The 18,887-nt window shown below is 37.9% G+C and overlaps 2 long non-coding RNA genes and 1 pseudogene across 9 annotated transcripts in view; 2 read left to right on the top strand and 1 right to left on the bottom strand.

The window, feature by feature from the left end:
- LOC116810182 (uncharacterized) overlaps positions 1–18,887 on the bottom strand; it is a 302,975-nt gene that overhangs the window by 162,087 nt on the left and 122,001 nt on the right. For 5 of the 8 annotated variants that reach the window (XR_009212510.1, XR_009212513.1, XR_009212508.1 and 2 more), the window contains exon 3: positions 1,710–1,874. The exons of 1 other annotated variant lie outside the window; for it this stretch is intronic. This is a non-coding gene — a long non-coding RNA (uncharacterized LOC116810182). Of the gene's footprint in view, positions 1–1,709; positions 1,875–4,873; positions 5,092–6,014; positions 6,040–18,887 lie in introns of those variants that run through there. 2 more of the 8 variants (XR_004370220.2, XR_009212512.1) reach the window with 2 other exon arrangements.
- LOC131382888 (uncharacterized) lies at positions 2,873–8,920 on the top strand. The gene is made up of 3 exons (XR_009212515.1): positions 2,873–3,067; positions 7,271–7,744; positions 8,651–8,920. It is a non-coding gene; the product is annotated as an uncharacterized LOC131382888 (long non-coding RNA).
- Positions 17,537–18,507, top strand: LOC116472701 (glyceraldehyde-3-phosphate dehydrogenase-like; annotated as a pseudogene).

The raw sequence follows: 18,887 nt of genomic DNA, 5'->3' as shown, positions 1-18,887 counted from the left end.
TGACTTGGTGAGGGATGCTTTCTCTAGATTTCCTCCTCACATGAGAACTTGATTTTCAGAGAAGAGGAAGAACTTTGAGCTGAAGTCTGATTATTCTTACAAATGACAGTAAGAGTTCTGCCCCTATATGAGTTCTGGGTTTCTATGAAGACAGAGTATCCTGCCATTTACAGTGAAGCAGTGAATATTTTCCTGTGGTTTTCAACTTTTTTGATTTATGAGCAACATTTTCTTATTTAAGAAACACCAAAAACAAGGACAGAAATTGTCTGATCGTAGTCGAAAATGAAGTAGTTGAATGCTTACTTCATATATTTGACCTAGAATTGAGTATTTTTGCAGCAAAAACAAAGCACAAGTTTCAAATTACATGTGTAAATTTCATTATTTCCTTTTGATTCAAATAATACTTTTAAGCATATTTAGGCCTATAAAAGAGACTGGGAAACCAACACACATCTGCATAACAATTTTGTAACTTCTAGGTCTATATTTGAGCCTAATCATGTCACTCACAAAGAAAATGATTTGTTACAGCTTTAAACTAAAGACTTTGATTTTTATATATGTCCTAAAATGTATTTTTATTTCCACTGCTTTGACTTATTATTTTAAGAGGTTTACTATTCAGCATTCCCAATAAACCTTTGTGTTGTAAATAATATTAAATTCAACTGACAAATTTTATTTAATTAAACCTATCAAGTTTACTTTTAAAAAAGTAAATCTCAGTTGCAGTACATTGAACTCCATAAAGACAATGCCAGGGCAAGTGAGAACCAGATGGGCACTGGGTGATTCTGGATAATTCTGTGCCTCGCTGAGGAAAAACAACTAAACTTGGGCAAAGGAGAGCCTAAGAAGCCAAGAGGCAAAATATCTTCACAGCATTCTTTGTGCAAACTTGCTGGGAGGAGCAGAAGAAGAAGCACCCAAATGTTCAGTCAATTTCTCAGAGTTTTCTAAGAAGTGCCCAGAGAGGTGGAAGACCATGTCTGCCAAGAAGAAAGAAAAATTTGAAGACACGGCAAAGGTAGACAATACTCGTTACAAAAGAGAAATGAAACCCATATCCCTCCTAAAGAAGAAAGAAAAAAGAAGTTCAAAGATGCCAATGCACCCAAGAGGTCTCCTTCGGCCTCATTCTTTTCTGAGTATCACCCAAAAATCGAAAGAGAACATCCCAGCCTATCCATTGTTGCAAAGAAACTGGCAGAGACATGGAATGACACTGCTGCAGATGACAGGCAGCCTTATAAAAAGAAGGATGCAAGGCTGAAGGAAAAATACCCAAAGAATATTGCTGCACACTAAGCTAAAGGAAAGACTGATGTAGCCAAAGAAAAAAAAAGGGGGGGAGTAAGAACAAGAAGGAAGAGGAGGAAGATGAAGATGAGGAGGAGGAAAAAGATGATGAAGAATAGGGAGAAGAAGAAGGAAGAAGAGGAGGAGGAAGAGGAGAAGGAGGAGGAGGAGGAGATAATGACAATGTTAATAAGTTGGTTCTAGTGCAGTGTTTTTCTTGTCTTAAAAGCATTTAACTCCCCTGTACACAACTGACTCTTTTTGAAGAAACAAATTGAAATGTAAGGCTGTATAAAATTTGTTTTTAAATTGTACAGTGTCTTTTTTTATATAGTTAACACACTATCCAATGTGTCTTTAGATAGCCCTGTCTAGGTAGTATTTTCAATAGCCACTAACCTTACCTGGCACAGTATGGAGGTTGTAAATTGGCATGGAAATTTAAACAGGTTCTTTCTGGTGCACTGCACAAATTAGTTGTATGTGGAGATGGTAGTTCTTTCATCTTCAGTTGTCTCTGATGCAGTTTATACAAAATAACTGTTGTTTTGATAACTGAATACAACTCCCTAATTGTAAAAAAAAACAGAGTTGCAGCCATGTTGTTGACATTTTGAATGCTTCTAAGTAAATACAATTTAAAAATTATTTTGGCTTAAGCCAGTTATTAACAGAAATTTATTATGTTAACCCATGGGTTTTAAGAATTAATGAAAATAAAGGAATTAAATTTTTAAAAGACAAGCTAAGCTTATTGCCTTTCCTTTTTTAAGAAAGGTTAGCTAAAAAGTCATCTTTAGTTGTAAATAGGGAAAAAGCACTCTTGCCATTCACCATGTACCACATACCATACCGTGTTAGCATTTTTTATAGTAGAATTTATGGGTTTGCGGGGGGTTTGGTCGTTTTTTGGTCTTTTTTTTTTTTAGATGGACTCTTGCTCTCTCACCCAGGCTGGAGTGTGGTGGCACAATCATAGCTCGCTGCAGCCCCAAATTCCTGGGCTTAAGTGATGCTCTGCCTTAGCCTTCTGAGTAGTTGGGACTACAAGCAAGTTCTACCATATATGGCTAATTTTTTTTTTATTTTGTAGAGACAAGGTCTCACTATGTTGACCAGGCTGGTTTTCAACTCCTGGCCTCAAATGATCCTCCTTTCTCAGCCGCCTAAAGTGTTGGGATTACAAACTAATTACATAGTAGACATTTGTAGTAAGAATTTTAAGTCTACTTGGATAAGGTTTAAAAAATCCAGAAGAAATTTTAATTAAAAAAAAAAAGAAAAACTAAAGTGTGCACTACTCATACTATTGACTTACATTCAAGTTGATATCCTTAGTGGGAGGAGAACCACACGAAATGAGTGGGCTGATAATACTAGACAAAATAAACATATCCATAGAAAACTATCATTCTATCTCCAAAAGAGTATTAATAGTATTTTTAGTTTATTATGTCTGCAACTTACTGATCATGCTGATATACTGGAAGTTATAGCAATAATTTTTTGTCAAGGATTCTTTAAGACCCAAAAACTATTGAGAAATCTTGGTCTAAGGAGAAGAAAAGAGAGCCGAAGATTGAAGCTTGAAGAAGTGCAGCGTTTCAGATTAGATGGAGGAGCACTGGCTGGTAAATGAAGAAGGAGAAGGAGCAACTCAAGAGGCAGTAGACAATCCAAAAGGATCTAGTATCATGGAAACCAAGTCAGTGGAGGATCTACTGGAGTGGCATGGTCAGCTTTGTTGTGCTTTGATAAGAGGGTAAGTGATAAGAAACTTATTAATGTTTGTGGAACTTAGCTTCAGGGAGATGATTGATAACTTTGGTTTAGCCCTTTCAGAGGAAGATTAATTAATGAATGAGAGCTAAGGAAATGGAGCCGTTGAGTAAAGACAAGTGTTGCCTTGCTGTGCTACTTCTTATGCACAGGTAAAGACGGAGAGGATTAGGGTGGTAAGAGGAGGGGAAAGTAGGATAAAGAGATATTTATAAATTAAAAGACTTCTATATGTTTAAACGCTGATGAGGAAAATCCAGTAGAAAGAGAGAAGGAGAAGATATAGAAGAGAAGGAGGATAATAAAAACAGGTAAGAAAGAAATGGGCTTCTGATGTTGGTAAGAGGATTGGCCCAATGGCAAGGAATGTCACCTCCAACCACAATGGGAGGGGGAAACAATGGGTACAGAGGCAGGTAGGCTTGTCGTGAGGAAGGTACTTTAAGTTTAGCCTGCTCGGAATCCTATCATTTTAGTTTTTAATTCTGTGCTCTCTCCATTACATTACAATTCCTTGAATGTAAACTAAAACAAGAGGGTTTAAAATAACAGCATTTTGCATATTCATCTCCCCTTGCTTTCCTTTTTTATGCCTTCCACTACCTTGCCTGTGCTCCCCCTTCCCCAGTGGGACCAACAACAAGGAGCTCTCTTAAGTTTACTGAGTAGGGTCAATAATTCAAAGCCCTCTGTGGACTTGTATAATAGTGAACATTTTTGACAGGAATCATACCATAATTGGGCTTTGAATAAGAACATATGCCATATGAGTGGGCTGATAATATTAGCCAAAATAAACATATCCATAGAAAACTATCATTCTATCTCCAAAAAAGTATCAATAGTATTTTTAGTTTATTATGTCTGCAACTTACTGATCATCCTGATATACTGGAAGTTATAGTAGTGCCATATGCCACTACTCTTTTCAGTCATTAAATCAAAAAGAATGGGGGAAGAAACTCTGAATTCAAGCACATAACATGTCACCTCTCCTACATCATGTCAGTGTATACTGTGAATGCTATGAAATTTAGGAGGTTTCTGGTAAGGAAAATTATTTGTGCTTTTGAAAGAGAGTAGGTAGAAATACGGGAAGTTAAAGATTAATTACTTTTTCCAAGCAGGAACAAAACTGCGCTACTGTTCAACTTCTCACTTCAGTTTTGATTCTAAATTAGCTTTAAAAATCACAACAAAATGGACAAATAAGTAATTCTTGATGATACGGTGCAAGGATGAAGAAATCATTTATTACTTTGGATGCTTCATGCAGAAAACAAACTCTTCTAAATAAGACCTTGCATCAGGGAAATAACTTCATTATACCGAAATATTTTCATTGTATATTTCATTATACAGAAATATTTCTGACATACAGAATTTTAGATTTCCACGGGCATAAAATTTTTAATTAAGTAGAAACATTTTTAGAGGCATTCTTTTTTTATACACCTAAAACCTTACATTAGATTGAAAGCTCCTTAAAGGGGACTTGTTTTTGAATAAGTTGAACTATATCAAATTTCTGACTTTTGAGCTAAAAAGGATAGAATACCCACAGTGGCATGGGGTTCAATTTAATACTAGAACCATGTAGCACATGATAGGCACTTGATAAATTATTTTAAAATGAATAAATAAACCTGAGAACTCAGGCATGTATTCTATTCTATGTGGAAAATGCATTCTGGAAAAGGACATCAATAGCAAGCCAACTTCAAACATTCAACAAAACAGCACATGATTGCAAATTAACTATTATACAAACACAAAAACTTATAATTACCAAATGAGTTCTTGACAGTTTCTGATAGCGTCAACAAAAATCAACTGTGGAGAGTCTAAAATTTACTCGGTTGGTATTCTAGAAATGCTAGCCTTGTAGAGGTCAATGAAACATTAGCCAAAGGGGAAAACAAATCCATGCTGAAGGATGTAGGTCCAATAACTGAAAGTAACATTTTTTTCCCAATTTCGTTTTCATATATTAGGAAAACATCAGAAAAAGTTCATAAACTCTGAAAATAAACAAAATACAACTTTTTGCAATTATGTTGAATTTAAACTTGAGTGTTATCATAAACCTTCTGGAAATTTTTAGGTTGAGCACACTTAATGGAAGTTGCAATTTTCAAGTAATTTTGGAATTTAGACATTAAGACTAGTGCCCAATCTAAATTTCAGAGCACTACAATATCTACAAACACACACAGCCCAATCCCTATCATATCCCCCTATGTTGTTTTTTATAGCACTTATCATTATTTAAAACAAATATTTATTTAATAGGTGAATCTATTCATTTTATAATTATATATTGAGCCCCTATCCTGTAAAAACAATTATCTTTTGTTTCTTAGTCATAAATATTTTTAACAGATGATAGCTCTAATTCAGGATGCAGGAAATCTTCTTTTTCTTTTTATCTCACTAATGAAAACATAAACTGTTCTATGTGATAAAAGCCAGTTATGCTAGTCATGTATTTTAATAAAGCCATCATAAATTACTTTTAATAAAAAATTTTAAAAAGCCATGTGTGCCCATTTTTGCAAGCAATTCAATAATAAACACAGCTGTTGCACTGAGACGCTTCAGTAACTGCTCTAATTAGTCATTTTTGAATCTGTGCTCCCATAAAATATTTCTGGCACTGTGTGCTAAACATTGTACATGGCACATCTCACTGAATTCTCACAAAAATCCTTTGTGATAGGAGCTAATATTGTCACCATTCCTTTACATAAGGAAACTGAAGCTCAGAAAGATTAATTAACTCTCCCAGGGTGACATGACTAGCAAGAAATAAAACTGTAATTCATATCCGCACCTCATCCAAATCCCTTGTCTTTAATTTCTATGTTTATATGGCCTCTCACTTGGGAATAAGAACTTCTTCCTTTAACAAACACTTAATATTATCCCACCATCACAAGAAGTCACCAGCATCAGGAGAGGTGGCAGGCCATCTTAGGGAGGCCACAGAAACTATGCTCCTCTTCCCATGCCCTACAAGAGAGATACACATTTAAATAATTTAAATACTTAAGGCTCACTCTACTTCTTAAAATATGCAGCTTATACCGTGTTTAAGAACTTCAAAGGTAAACCCAAGTTCATGGCCCCGGTTAACAAATTACTCTCTCTGCTTCAGAGCTATGATCGACAGCAATTCCCTTTAACTGGAATGATTACACCCTTCCCTCCACTCAAAGCATAACTTTATGCTTTTTCTCTTGGACTCTCTTCAAGACTCTCCTTCTCAAAGAAGTGATTCCTGAATGACCTTAACTGACCCCAGGGCAAAAAAAATGTTTGCTTATTTCCACCAAGGGCACCCCATGCTCCGGAAGAGCTGGGTGTATCTTTGTTTCTCTCCCCTGGGTAAGTCAGTATCGGTCCTGTCTATCTTATTACACTGGTGCCCCAAAAGCAAAGATTCTACAGTGAGTGTGTTCTCAGTAGTTATGACTTAAATCCAGACTAAAATGCTACAGATGATTGTGTCATTCTGCTGAAAAGCAAAGTTCTGTTCACAAAATCACCAAATCCTTTCCCACTTTAGGTGTTTGCTATTACTGGCTGCCCCGCAGTCCTGTGCCACCTCCCAGACCAGGAAGCACATGCTCTTTCCTATCCCTCCTGCTACTTTGCAGGAAATGCTTGGCTTTGAGTAATCAGGGATGCATTGGCTGGAAATGCTAGTGGTGGAGACAGAAGGGAGGCTGACACCAAATCCAGACAGTGTAAGGACTTTTCCCTAGCCAGGTGTTTGACTTTCTACATTTCCTCCTGCTGTTCCACCTCTAAGTCCTGTCTACACGTAAATAGTCATCTAGTCCAGTTAGATGTGAAGTCTAAATACTAAGTGATATTAAGTATTTTTACTAGTAAAATACCCTGAATCATCATATTAAAATGATTTTCTGGTCCCAAATGCTGTTTACAATTCAATTCTAAATTGTTACTATCCGCCTAAACTCAGGAGGCATTTTGTAACTATCAAACAGCAAGAACGTTTCCATGGTTCCGTTAGGAAAAACAACATAAAATTCTAACTCACTTTAATTCTATATCCACCAACAGTAAACAAACTATTCACAGGAAGAAAACAAATTGATTTTGAGTCACAGAGGAAAGAGTAAGAGAAAATTGCTAATATTTATTGTGTGTTTATTACTAGGTCAATTCAGATTCTGCAAGAAGCAGGCACCAAGACAGTATTAGATGTGAAAGAAATACACTCAGAGAAATGCTCTTGAAGGATAAAGATGCCAAGGAGCAAGAGGAACTGTAAAAACCTCCAGATCATGTTGCTGTTTTCAATTGTTCTTTATTTAGAACTAAATGAAATTGTCTGAGTTTTGACAATTATATTTTATTTCTGATTAATCAGAAAATAGTTTGCCATAAAAATTGATCATTTCTGATATTAGCACACGAATTTGTTTTTATTGTAATTTCAAAACTAATGTCAAGACTGAGCAAATCACAGGATGGAAGCACCTGTGAGTGCCTGGGACCCTCAAGATCATCAAATCCAGCTTTCCCCACAGAGATGGTCTTTCAGCTTTTGCCTGAACATCATCCTTGTGAGGGAAATCGTTTCATCACAAAGCAATCCAGTTTACTACTGGAACACTGCAATTATTTGAAGGTTTGTCTTTTTATTTCTTTTTATGTAGGCTTTAGGGAAAATCTTCCTACAGCCTTCCACCTAGAGCTATGAGAGGGGATACTGGAAGAAAGTTACTGAGTACTCCCTTCTTCTCTGGCCTGGACTAATGAACCCTAGTTCATCTCATGATTTCTTCTATACAATTGCTTCTAGAATAATAACCACCTCAGTCAACCTTCTCTAGATCTCCTGTAATTTTTTTAATATACTTCAAAATACATGGCAACCATAACTTGATTGTCCAGCCAAATGAAGCGACTACACTGAATACAGTAGGATAATCTAGTCTCTGTATTTCTCCTAATTAATTAGATTTTTGGCATCACATGCCACAGCATTGCTTCATATGAATTGGTACTTAAAAGAAAACTTGACGCCATAGAACTATAAAATTAAATCCAGGAAGAACCTCAAAGACGATCTTCTTCCAACATCCTCTTTCTCAGATAAGAAAATTAAGATTTTAAAAGATCTTGTGCCAAAAGTCACACAGTTGACTTGTGGCAGTTGAGATTAAATTTTAAAACTCCTAATGCAATGTTTTGTTTTGTTTTGTTTTATTTTCCTGCAAAGTGTGATTGAGTTGGTTCTCCCTACCCATCATCCACTTGTTTCTTAAGCTAAGTGTAAAATTTTACATTTATCCTTTTGTACATGCAATTTAGACTTTTGTGAGCTCTCTGAATCACCAGCCATAGGAGTCTTTTTAATGATTAGGTGAAGAGAATTCGAAAGTGGGCTAGTAAAATACCCTGAATCATTATATTAAAATGATTTTCTGATCCCAAATGCTGTTTAGTCCCACTTTTCTCCCAAGGGCAGCCCCTGTGTTCTGCTCTGACTGGGCCCGTTCTTTTGCCTTACCTACTTTCTTGATCTTGATAGCAAAACATCTGGATCTACTGGATAACACTGCTCACCAACACTGGTCATCTTTGTCTTTACCCAAGGCAAGTATGCCACCTTATAAAGGACTTTGCACTGGACACGATGGCTTACACCCTACTCAAGAGGCTGAAGTGGGAAGATCATTTGAGCCCAGGGGTTCAAGACCGCAGTGAGCTATACTCATTCCACTGCACTCCAGCCTGGGTGACAGAGTGAGATCCCTAATAATAATAATAAATAAATAATAAAGGAGTTTGCTTCTGTTGATCTCTGAGTCTTTAAATATGATTAGTACTTACTCATTCTCCTTAGTTGAGACCTTAGCTAGTGTTCTGACTAAACAGCTTATCCTAGCAATGGTTGATCATGTCATTTTACTAGCTCACTTTACCTCCCCAGACGGCAGATCCTCGTTCCCCAAGTAGAACCTGAGATTTTGGTGCCTTAATTCATAGGTTTATCTCCACCTATTCATGTCCATCTACATTTACTTAATTATTTCTAGCATGTCTGCTATGTGTAAAGCACATATGAGCTTTCACTTTTTCATTTGGTGGCTTGTTTTGGCTCTTTAAACTTATAGTTAAAGCCTACTGATTTCTTCCCAGGTTTGCGTATTTCACCCTATTGTTAAAGTCTACCAATTTTTTCTAGTTAATGTACAAATGCACTTTAAATCCAAGGAAACCAATGCTCTGAAGCCAAATGTAGCATGTATACATCTTAAATGTGTAAATTAGAAATATTTTGCCCTTAACTGGCAGGTATGGATTTACTGGTTTGCTAAGAATTTAATAGTACTCTTGCTGTAGTTATTTGCTCTACGATACTCACTGGAACCACAATTTAATAACATGGCCTACACAGCCAATATATTAAGTTGCTGTTATAGAGGACTCAGTCATTAACTCAGTAATTTCATTTTAGCCTCTCTGTGTTTGGTGGTGGTGGTGTTATTTTAGCTTCTGTTCCTCCTTATATTCCTGGCCCACACCAAAGATAACATGGAGATTAAATGATTCCATATTCTGTGCTAACTGTGGTCAGGAAGAAAAAAGAAAACGATCTAGAGAGCACTCCCTCTCTCAATAGCTTCTCTTCCCTACCTGCCTATTGAGGCTTAGCAGGAGACAATGCCTTGAAGGAAGACTAAGTCATTTAAAAACTGCCATTACTTCCTGGTAACAAAATGAAACACGGCAAGTTACAATTTTATTAATATGAACTTTATTTTTCTTTCTCTCAATTATCCACTTACCCATCTATCCAAAAGCAAACAAGCAAACATATTTCAGAAGCCCCTCCTATGAGCTCAGCAGTTTGACCTAGTTAATTCAAGGGAACATTAGGGTGAGAAAATCTTTGAATGCTCTGAAATTTAACATAAATTCACATGAGAAAGTATGAGAGTTTTATACTTGGTTTCAGAAAAGAGAGATCCCTATGAAAACTTTGAATTGTTGGAGCATGATATAGTAATCCCAGCTCAACTCACTCTGCATTTGGCTGACATTGACTAGTATACCCTGATATATCCTAATACACCTACTGTAAATTCCTTATCTTGACTTAACTGATCCTCTAGATAGAAGCTTTGCTGCCCCCACACTGGTGCTCCCCAGGAATCACGAAAAAGAGTTCTAAAAGTTTAGGGGAAGTCAATCAAACATACCAAACACAGGAATTATAGAGGCACATGCCACTAGACTACTTCTGAAATTAGTAATCTGATTAATTATTAACTCCTTGCAACAACTCAAGGCAGTCTAGTATAAAGAACTAATCTACCTACATTTAAATCCTTCTCTGATTATTACAAGTTGTGTAACTATGTACACTTTTCTTAACATTTTTTGTCTCAGTTTACCTATAAAACAAAGACGTTAACAGTACTTATCAAGAAGGTTAAATAAATTAATACATGTAGAAAGCTTAGTGTGTAGTAAGTGTTATAAGTGTTATGTATTATTTTCCTAATCTCAACCTTGTAATAATAAAATCTCAACCTTCTAATAATAAAAAGGATAACATAAACATATTCCATTATGTTTAAACTCCATACCATGTGAATCCTTAGTAGGAATTCTAATTGTCTTAGTCTGTTTTATGCTGCTCTAACAAAATACCTAAGACTGGGTAATTTATAAAGAAAGAAATGTATTTGGCTCATGAATGTATTTGGCTCAGGCTGGGAAGTCCAAAATCAAGGGGCTGTATCTTGTGAGGGCCCTCTTGCTGTGTAATCCCATGGCAGAAGACAGGAGGGCAAAAGAGCATGACAGAGGGGGAAGAAGGGGACCAAATTTATCCATGTATCAGGAACTCACTTCTGTGACAACTAATTCACTCCTGCACTAATGGCATTAATCCATTCATGAGACTAGGTGTGGTCTTATAACCTAACCATTTCTTAAAAGTCCCACCTCTCAAACCTATGGCATTGAGAATTAAGATTCCAACACATGAACTTTGGAGGACACATTCAAACCATAGCACTGATATACTGTCTACAGGCCTTTGTTTACAATTCTTTGACATATTTGACCCCAGACCATACACACTGTGACAAACCAAAAGATTTTCTTCTGTTGGTGAAACTCTGTCATCAGGCCAGTGAAGGCATGAAATTGAGAGGTGAAGCTGGCTGGGCTTCTGGGTTGGCTGGAGACTTGGAGAACTTTTCTGCCTAGCAAAAGGATTGTAAATGCACCAATCAGCACTCTGTGTCTAGCTAGAGGATTGTAAATGAACCAATCAGCACTCTGTAAAAATGCACCAATCAGCTCTCTGTGTCTAGCTAAAGGTTTGTAAATGCACCAATCATAACTCTGTAAAAATGGACCAATCAGTGCTCTGTAAAATGGACGAATCAGCAGGACGTGGGCAGGGCCAAATAAGGGAATAAAAGCTGGCCACCTGAGCCAGCCCTGGCAACCCACTGGGGTCCCCTTCCATGCTGTGGAAGCTTTGTTCTTTCGCTCTTTGCAATAAATCTTGCTGCTGTTCACTCTTTGGGTCCCCACTACCTTTATGAGCTGTAACATTCACTGCGAAGGTCTGCAGCTTCACTCCTGAAGCCAGCGAGATCACGAACCCACCAGGAGGGACAGACAACCCTGGACATGCCATCTTTAAGAGCTGTAACACTCACTGCAAAGGTCTGTGGCTTCACTCCTGAAGTCAGCAAGATCACAAACCACTGGGAGGAATGAACAAGTCTGGACACGCCACCTTTAAGAGCTGTAACACTCACTGCAAAGGTCTGTGGCTTCACTCCTGAAGTCAGCAAGACCACAAACCCACCAGAAGGAAGAAACTCTAGACACATCTGAGCATCTGAAGGAACGAACTCCAGACACACCATCTTTAGGAATTGTAACACTCACCACGTGGGTCCGTGGCTTCATTCTTGAAGTCAGCGAGACCAAGAACCCACTGGAAGGAACCAATTCCGGAAATAAAATGACTGAAGTAGCCATTACATGACCATGATATTTATTATTATATGTAAATAATTAAGTATATAAATGTCTCTTTTTTCAGGGTTCAAAACTAACTTCGGTGCTAAATGGAGAACTGAGACAATCATAGAGGCTTGGCAGATTAGTGTAGGGCAAACAAGAGAGGGAAATACATGGTTTGAATTAGCCTATGAATTGTTTCTATATCTTCTCTCACTTGAGCATTATTAAATAAACATTTACATACAATAGCAATTAGAAGAAAACATTTTAAACATGTTGCATTAAACTAAAAAGTCTGAAAACACACAAACAACTATTCCAACCACTACGTTGAACCTACAAGTACTATTTTATCCTTCGGGATCCCAAGCAACACATAAATTTAAAGCAGAGAGCACACAAGAACCCCAGTAGAAAGGAAACAGCTGGTTAACAGCTGCATAGTGATACCATACGCCAGTTTTCAATGAAAAATAACACGTTTGATTAGAGCCTATAAGCTAAACCTCTTATCCCTGGTTATTTCGTGGCTAAACAACGTTCTCTCATGTTTTATTCCCTTCACATTTGGGCCCCATCCTGCAGCCCTAGATTAAAGGCAAAGAAGAAACATGGATTTCAGTCACATTATCTGCTTTCTAAATCCAAATTCAAAACTATTATTCATTCAAAGTAAATATGCATAGCATATCATGAGAGAGAATATTTTGTTCAAGGAGACCCAAAGAAAGCATGTTAATTATAACTTGTATTCACGTAGCACCTAACTTAGGAGGAGTTCAAAGTAAATGCACGTGTGGAAAAGGTCAAACCCACCAGCGAAACAGGAAAGCCATGGAGCTTCTTTTCCATTCCATGTCATCCATATAAGGCGGGGTTTCCTTTTATGTCTAAGTTTAGACATCATCAGAAAAGTCAAACCACAAGAGAATGATGAAAATTGTGCTAAAATGTGGTTGATGTTTATGTTTTCTGTACCAACACAACCCTTTGGTGGAAAGTCTGAATCAGCTTCTCTGAGAATTTACTTATGATACATAATTAGAAGCTTTTATTCCTAAAAAAAATTTTAGCACTCGATAAAGCTCATCATATAGTCTGTATAACCAGCATACAAGGTTATAGCACTATGGGAGTTCAGAAAATAAATGAAGCTTTGGTTCTGTGGTGGGAGAAGTCAATTATATCCACAGGTTGAAGGCAGTTGTTACTCAATAGTCAGAAATAAGGAAAAAAATTGAGACCTACATACAAGGAGGATAAAATGACATAAAACAGGATAATGAAGAGAAAAAAGTGAGGGATATAAAGGGAGAGGTGAGTAGCCCCATACGTCTAAAGATGGGTTAGGGTTAGAAAATTTGTTGACATGGGGAGTATTGTATAGGGCTTAAAAGTGAGGGTGTGAATCCCAGCTCTACCACATGGTTCTCTTGTGACCTTGAATAAGTTACATAAACTCTTCAAGCCTTCGTTTCCTCTTCATTAAAATGGAGTTAATAATATTACATAGCTCATATGGTTTCCACAAAGATTAAGGAGATAATCCCTGTGATAATCACAAAGGGAGAAAGTATGTTCTATTATTCATCTTTGTATGTTTGGAAGTAAGCACAGTGCTTGTTATATAGTAAATGCTCAATAAATGTTAGCTTCCATGATGATTAAGAATTTTAAGATAATACAAGAAAAGTAGATCCAGAGCAACAAGACTTTGGGCTATCACATTAAGGGACTTGGATTGTATATAATGATAAATGGAGAGACAATAGTAAAGTTTGTGATTAGAACATTGCTTAAGTTAATCTAGAAAATAAATTGTAAGGAGACTAGAGTTAGGACTACCACGGAGGAGGCTAAAGAGAGCCCAAGCTAGATGGGTGGCTGTGCGTCTGGAAAGAGGAGAAAGACAGAAGAAATATCTTGGAGGAAGCTTAGGAGCAACCCACAGGAAAGCCATAGAATATTTTCTTTAGCTGGGCATGGCGGCAAGTGCCTGTAGTCCCAGCTACTTGGGAGGCTGAGGCAGGAGAATTGCTTGAAACCCGGAAGCGGAGGTTGCAGTGAGCGGAGATCGTGCTACTGCACTCCAGCCTGGGCGACAGAGCGAGACTCCATCTCTACAAAAAGAAAAAGAAAAGAAAGCCATAGAGTATTTTCTACATCTTCATAAAAACAAAAGGACTGAATTCATAAATGACTTAAGCTCAACATTAAACTGACCACTGGGACAATAAAACAAACTCTAAGACTCGAATATCCTGAAGATATAAATTCCGGATAAATTAGACATTTACTGGCAAGAAGTTAGAACTTTCATCTTAATGAAGAAAAACTCAGGAAAACAGACTATTTCTATGACTTAGACCTCAATCAAAGTCCCAAGGGAGATATTTATTTAATAAATAGTTAGGAGTGCTGACTGGGTAGCCAAACTGCCGGAGTTCAATTTCAGCACCGCCACTTTCTAGTTGTGCAGCAAGCTACTCAACCACTCCATACCTGTTTGCTCCTCTATACAATGCTCACCCCTGCTGGTATCTAATTAATAACAGTATTTATTTTTAAAGGTTTTTGTGAGGATTAATGATTTAATACACTTTAAACACTTAGAAGTGTGCCAGGTACATAATTAACCATTGATAAATATTAGCTTTTTTTTTTTTTTTTTTTTTTGAGATGGAGCCTCCTCGCTCTGTCACCCAGGCTGGAGTCCAGTGGTGCAGTCTTGGGTCACTGCAACCTCCCCCTCCCAGGTTCAAGCAATTCTTCTGCCTTACCTTTCCAAGTAGCTGGGACTACAGGTGCATGCCACCATGCTCAGCTAATTTTTTGTATTTTTTTTTTAGTAGAGAGGGGTTTTCACCATGTTAGCCAGCATGGTCTCGATCTCCTGACCTCGTGATCTGCCCGCCTCGGCCTTCCAAAGTACTGGGATCACAGGCGTGAGCCACCGTGCCCTGCCAAATGTTAACTATCTTAATTCTTGTGCTATTTCGATTTGATTTGGGCCAAGATTTATTGGTGGCATGTGGATCAATCCCAAATGCTACGCCACTTTCCCTGTAATTCACAATGATGACCCATACACCATAATATACCACTGCCCCTAATAAAACAGATTCATTTTTCACTTCCCCAACCTCCCACATACCAAAGATACAAGGTTTGACAATTTTGCACATAGTATGAAATGTTACTCTTCCTTGCATGCATCATGCATGTTCACATCATAAAGTGGAATGGCTTGAAAAACCAAGTATCGTGGCTTCAGATGACTGATAACAGATGTTAAAACAAATTCCTGATTTAGGTTAAAAAATCTCAAATACTTTCAATATTTGTATGATTTTTTAAAAGAGATATTTTTCAAATATGAGTTACAAAAACAAAATCCATATTCAAAGTATATTCTGTATAGGGATTTAAAAGAAAATTAGCTGGGCATGGTGGCTCATGCCTGTAATTCCAGCACTTTGGGAGGCCGAGATGAGAGGATCGCTTGGGCCCGGGAGTTTGAGACCAGCCTGGGCAATATAGTGAGACCTTGTCTCTCCAAAAAAAAAAAAAAATTAATTAATTAGCTGAGTATAGTAGTGCATCTGTAGTCCTAGCTACTTGGGAGGCTGAGGTGGGAGGATCACTTGAGCCTATCAGGTGGAGGTTGCAGCGAGCCAAGATTGAGCCATTGCATTTCAGCCTGGGCAACAGAGTGAGACCTTGTCTCAAAAATAAATAAATAAAATAAAATAAACCAATTTTGTGTTATCTTTTTAGAAAATGAGTTTAAAAATAATAAAAAGTCTTCTGTTTATCATCACAGAGTAGGCAATTTCTCCATAACTACTATGTAAAATATAAAATGTAGACAATGAACTCATAAAAAATAAAATAATTATACTGTTTATCACCACATAATTGCTATATAAAATTATGAAATATATATTAATTCAAGTGTCTTATTCTAACACACAAACTTTCTGTTGCATATAATGGGCCATTTCAAGCCTTTGATGTTTAATTACTATTTAATGATAGACTACTAATGCCAAACCAGTTCACAAGGTTGAAACTGTTTCTTGGATCAGTTCAGCATCCACTGCAATTTTAACTACCCTGAATTACTAATTTAGTATCATCATGGACATGCTAAATTAATTATTTCACTCAATATTGAGCATAAGCTAAGTGCATTGGAAATCCGCATTTCTTGATATCTGAAAGAAATAAGAAACTAAGAAACAGCTACGGATTTTTAAAAGAGCATTCAGAAAACTTCAGAATGAATTAGTGCAAGTAACCACAACTCTCTAATTTCTAGGCAATACTTTATTTCGTTAAACATGGAATCTTTGAAATATTCCTTTAACACAGAATAGAGTTTTATGTATCCCAACTTGTCCCATACTGATCAGAAAGTGACAATCATGAATGCCTAAAGAAACCCTTTAAAAGTCAAGATGACCTTTCCAGAATGTACACTCCCATTTTTGTGCATAATTACTCTACATGGCAAACAAAAAGACCATGATTATTTTATAAAACCACATCTGTCTAGATAAAGCAAACCATATTTTTATGTCACTCCATAATATTAAGCAACATGATTAAGTATTCACATCTGTTATCCTTTTATTCTTCTCCTTTATCATCAACTAAAAAGAAAACATGAAAGAAGTGAATTGATCTTTAACCAGGGGAAAAAGGAAAATACCCCACCTTTGGCTTATCAACACTGGCAACTATTGCCAAGCTCTGGGCTCAAAAGATCTTATAATTACCTTCAGGGTAAGGGACAGTAACAACATCCAAATTCCTCCCAAGAGACCTTCCATGCAATTTATCTTATTGCCTCCTGGAAACAAGATGTATATGTTAGGTTTGCAGTGTCAGTGTGATCCTTTCCATTCTTCAATGTGAGAAATAAGCAGGTAGCAATATGTATCATGGCTAAAAACTCAGGCTTGTATTAGAATGCTGAGAGTTCAAATCTCAGCAACCCCACTTACAGAATGTATGATGCTGGGCAAACTACTTCTCTAAACTTCAGCTCTTTTATCTATAAAATAGGTCCACACAAAGAGCTTAGAACAAACCCTGGTACAATGTAAGTCCTCAATAAATAGTAAACAATAAAATTATTATCACAACTTAATTAAGAGTGAAAGATAAATTCTGCAGCAAAGTCATGAATGATGACTGTATTTGTGTGACTGGATAAGGGGCTTTCTGTTTGCTACTTTCAGTCAGAGGAGACAGCATTAGAGAAATAAGTGAGGCCAGGATTCAGTTCTTAGAAGCATAGAATAAGCCCTATTTTGGCTCCCTTCTCCCATTAGAGACAGCCACATTTTCTTGTGCAGCACAGTGCCTGCCACATCCCCGAGACACAATGGTGAACGTGAAGGCCAGAGTCAACGAATTTGGCTATACTGGGTGCCTGGTCACTAGGGCTGCTTTTAACTCTGGTAAAGTGGATGTTGTTGCCATCAATGACCCTTTCATTGACCTCAACTACCTGGCCTACATGCTCCAGTATGATTCCACCCATGGCAAGTTCCACGGCACCGTCAAGGCTGAGAACGGGAAACTTGTCATCAATGGAAATCCCATCACCATCTTCCAGGAGTAAGATCCCACCAAAATCAAATGGGGCGATGCTGGCATTGAGTACGTTGTGGAGTCCACCAGCATCTTCACCGCCATGGAGAAGGCTGGGGCTCATTTGCAAGGGGGGGGCCAAAAGGGTCATGATCCCTGCCCCCTCTACTGAAGCCATAATGTTCATGATGAAAGTGAATTATGAGAAGTATGACAACAGCCTTAAGATCATCAGCAATGCCTCCTGTACCACCAACTGCTTAGCACTCCTGGCCAAGGTCATCCATGACAACTCTGGTATTGTGGGAAGACTCTTGATGACAGTCCATGTCATCACTACCACCCAGAAAACTGTGGATGGCCCTTCCAGGAAACTGTGCACAGGGCTCTCGAGAACATCATACCTGCATCTACTAGCATTGCCAAGGAAATGGTCAAGGTCATCCCTGAGCTGAACAAGAAGCTCACTGGCATGGCCTCCCATGTCCCCACCGCCAAGGTGTTGGTCGTGGACCTGACCTGCCATCTGGAAAACCTGCCAAATAGGATGACATCAAGAAGGTGGTGAAGCAGGCTTCAGAGGACCCTATCAAGGGCATCCTGGGCTACACTGAGCAGCAGATTGTCCCCTCCGACTTCAACAGTGATACACAGTCTTCCACCTTTGATGCTGGGGCTGGCATTACCCTCAACAACCACTTTGTCAAGCTCATTTCCTGGTATGACAATGAATTTGGCTACAGCAACAGGGTGGTGGACCTCATGGCCCACATGGCTTCCAAGGAGTAAGGCCCCCGGACCACCAGCCCCAGCGAGAGTACAAGAGGAAGAGAGAGGCCCTCAGCTGCTGGGGAGTCCCTGCCGCACTCAGACCTCACAACACTGAGGATCTCTCCTCTTCACAATTTCCACACAGACCACCTGAAAAGGGAGGGGCCTAGGGAGCTCCACCTCATCATGTCCTATTAGTAAAGTCCCCTGTGCTCAGTCAAAAAAAAAAAAAAAGAAAGAAAGAAAAAGGTCCTACTTTATTGAGCAGCCATTATTTTTTAAACCAGGCATGTAAATAATAAAAATAATTCAAGCAGTGAGGGTGGAGGATGCAGTCAATGAAGAAGAGATTCGTATGCTCAGTAAGAAATCAATTGTAATAGGCTGGGCGCAACAGC

This window comes from Hylobates moloch, unplaced genomic scaffold (assembly GCF_009828535.3).
Source record: "Hylobates moloch isolate HMO894 unplaced genomic scaffold, HMol_V3 SCAFFOLD_2, whole genome shotgun sequence".
Lineage (NCBI taxonomy): Eukaryota > Metazoa > Chordata > Mammalia > Primates > Hylobatidae > Hylobates > Hylobates moloch.
Note: the sequence above shows the minus strand (reverse complement) of the source record. Positions and strands in the feature narration are given on the sequence as shown.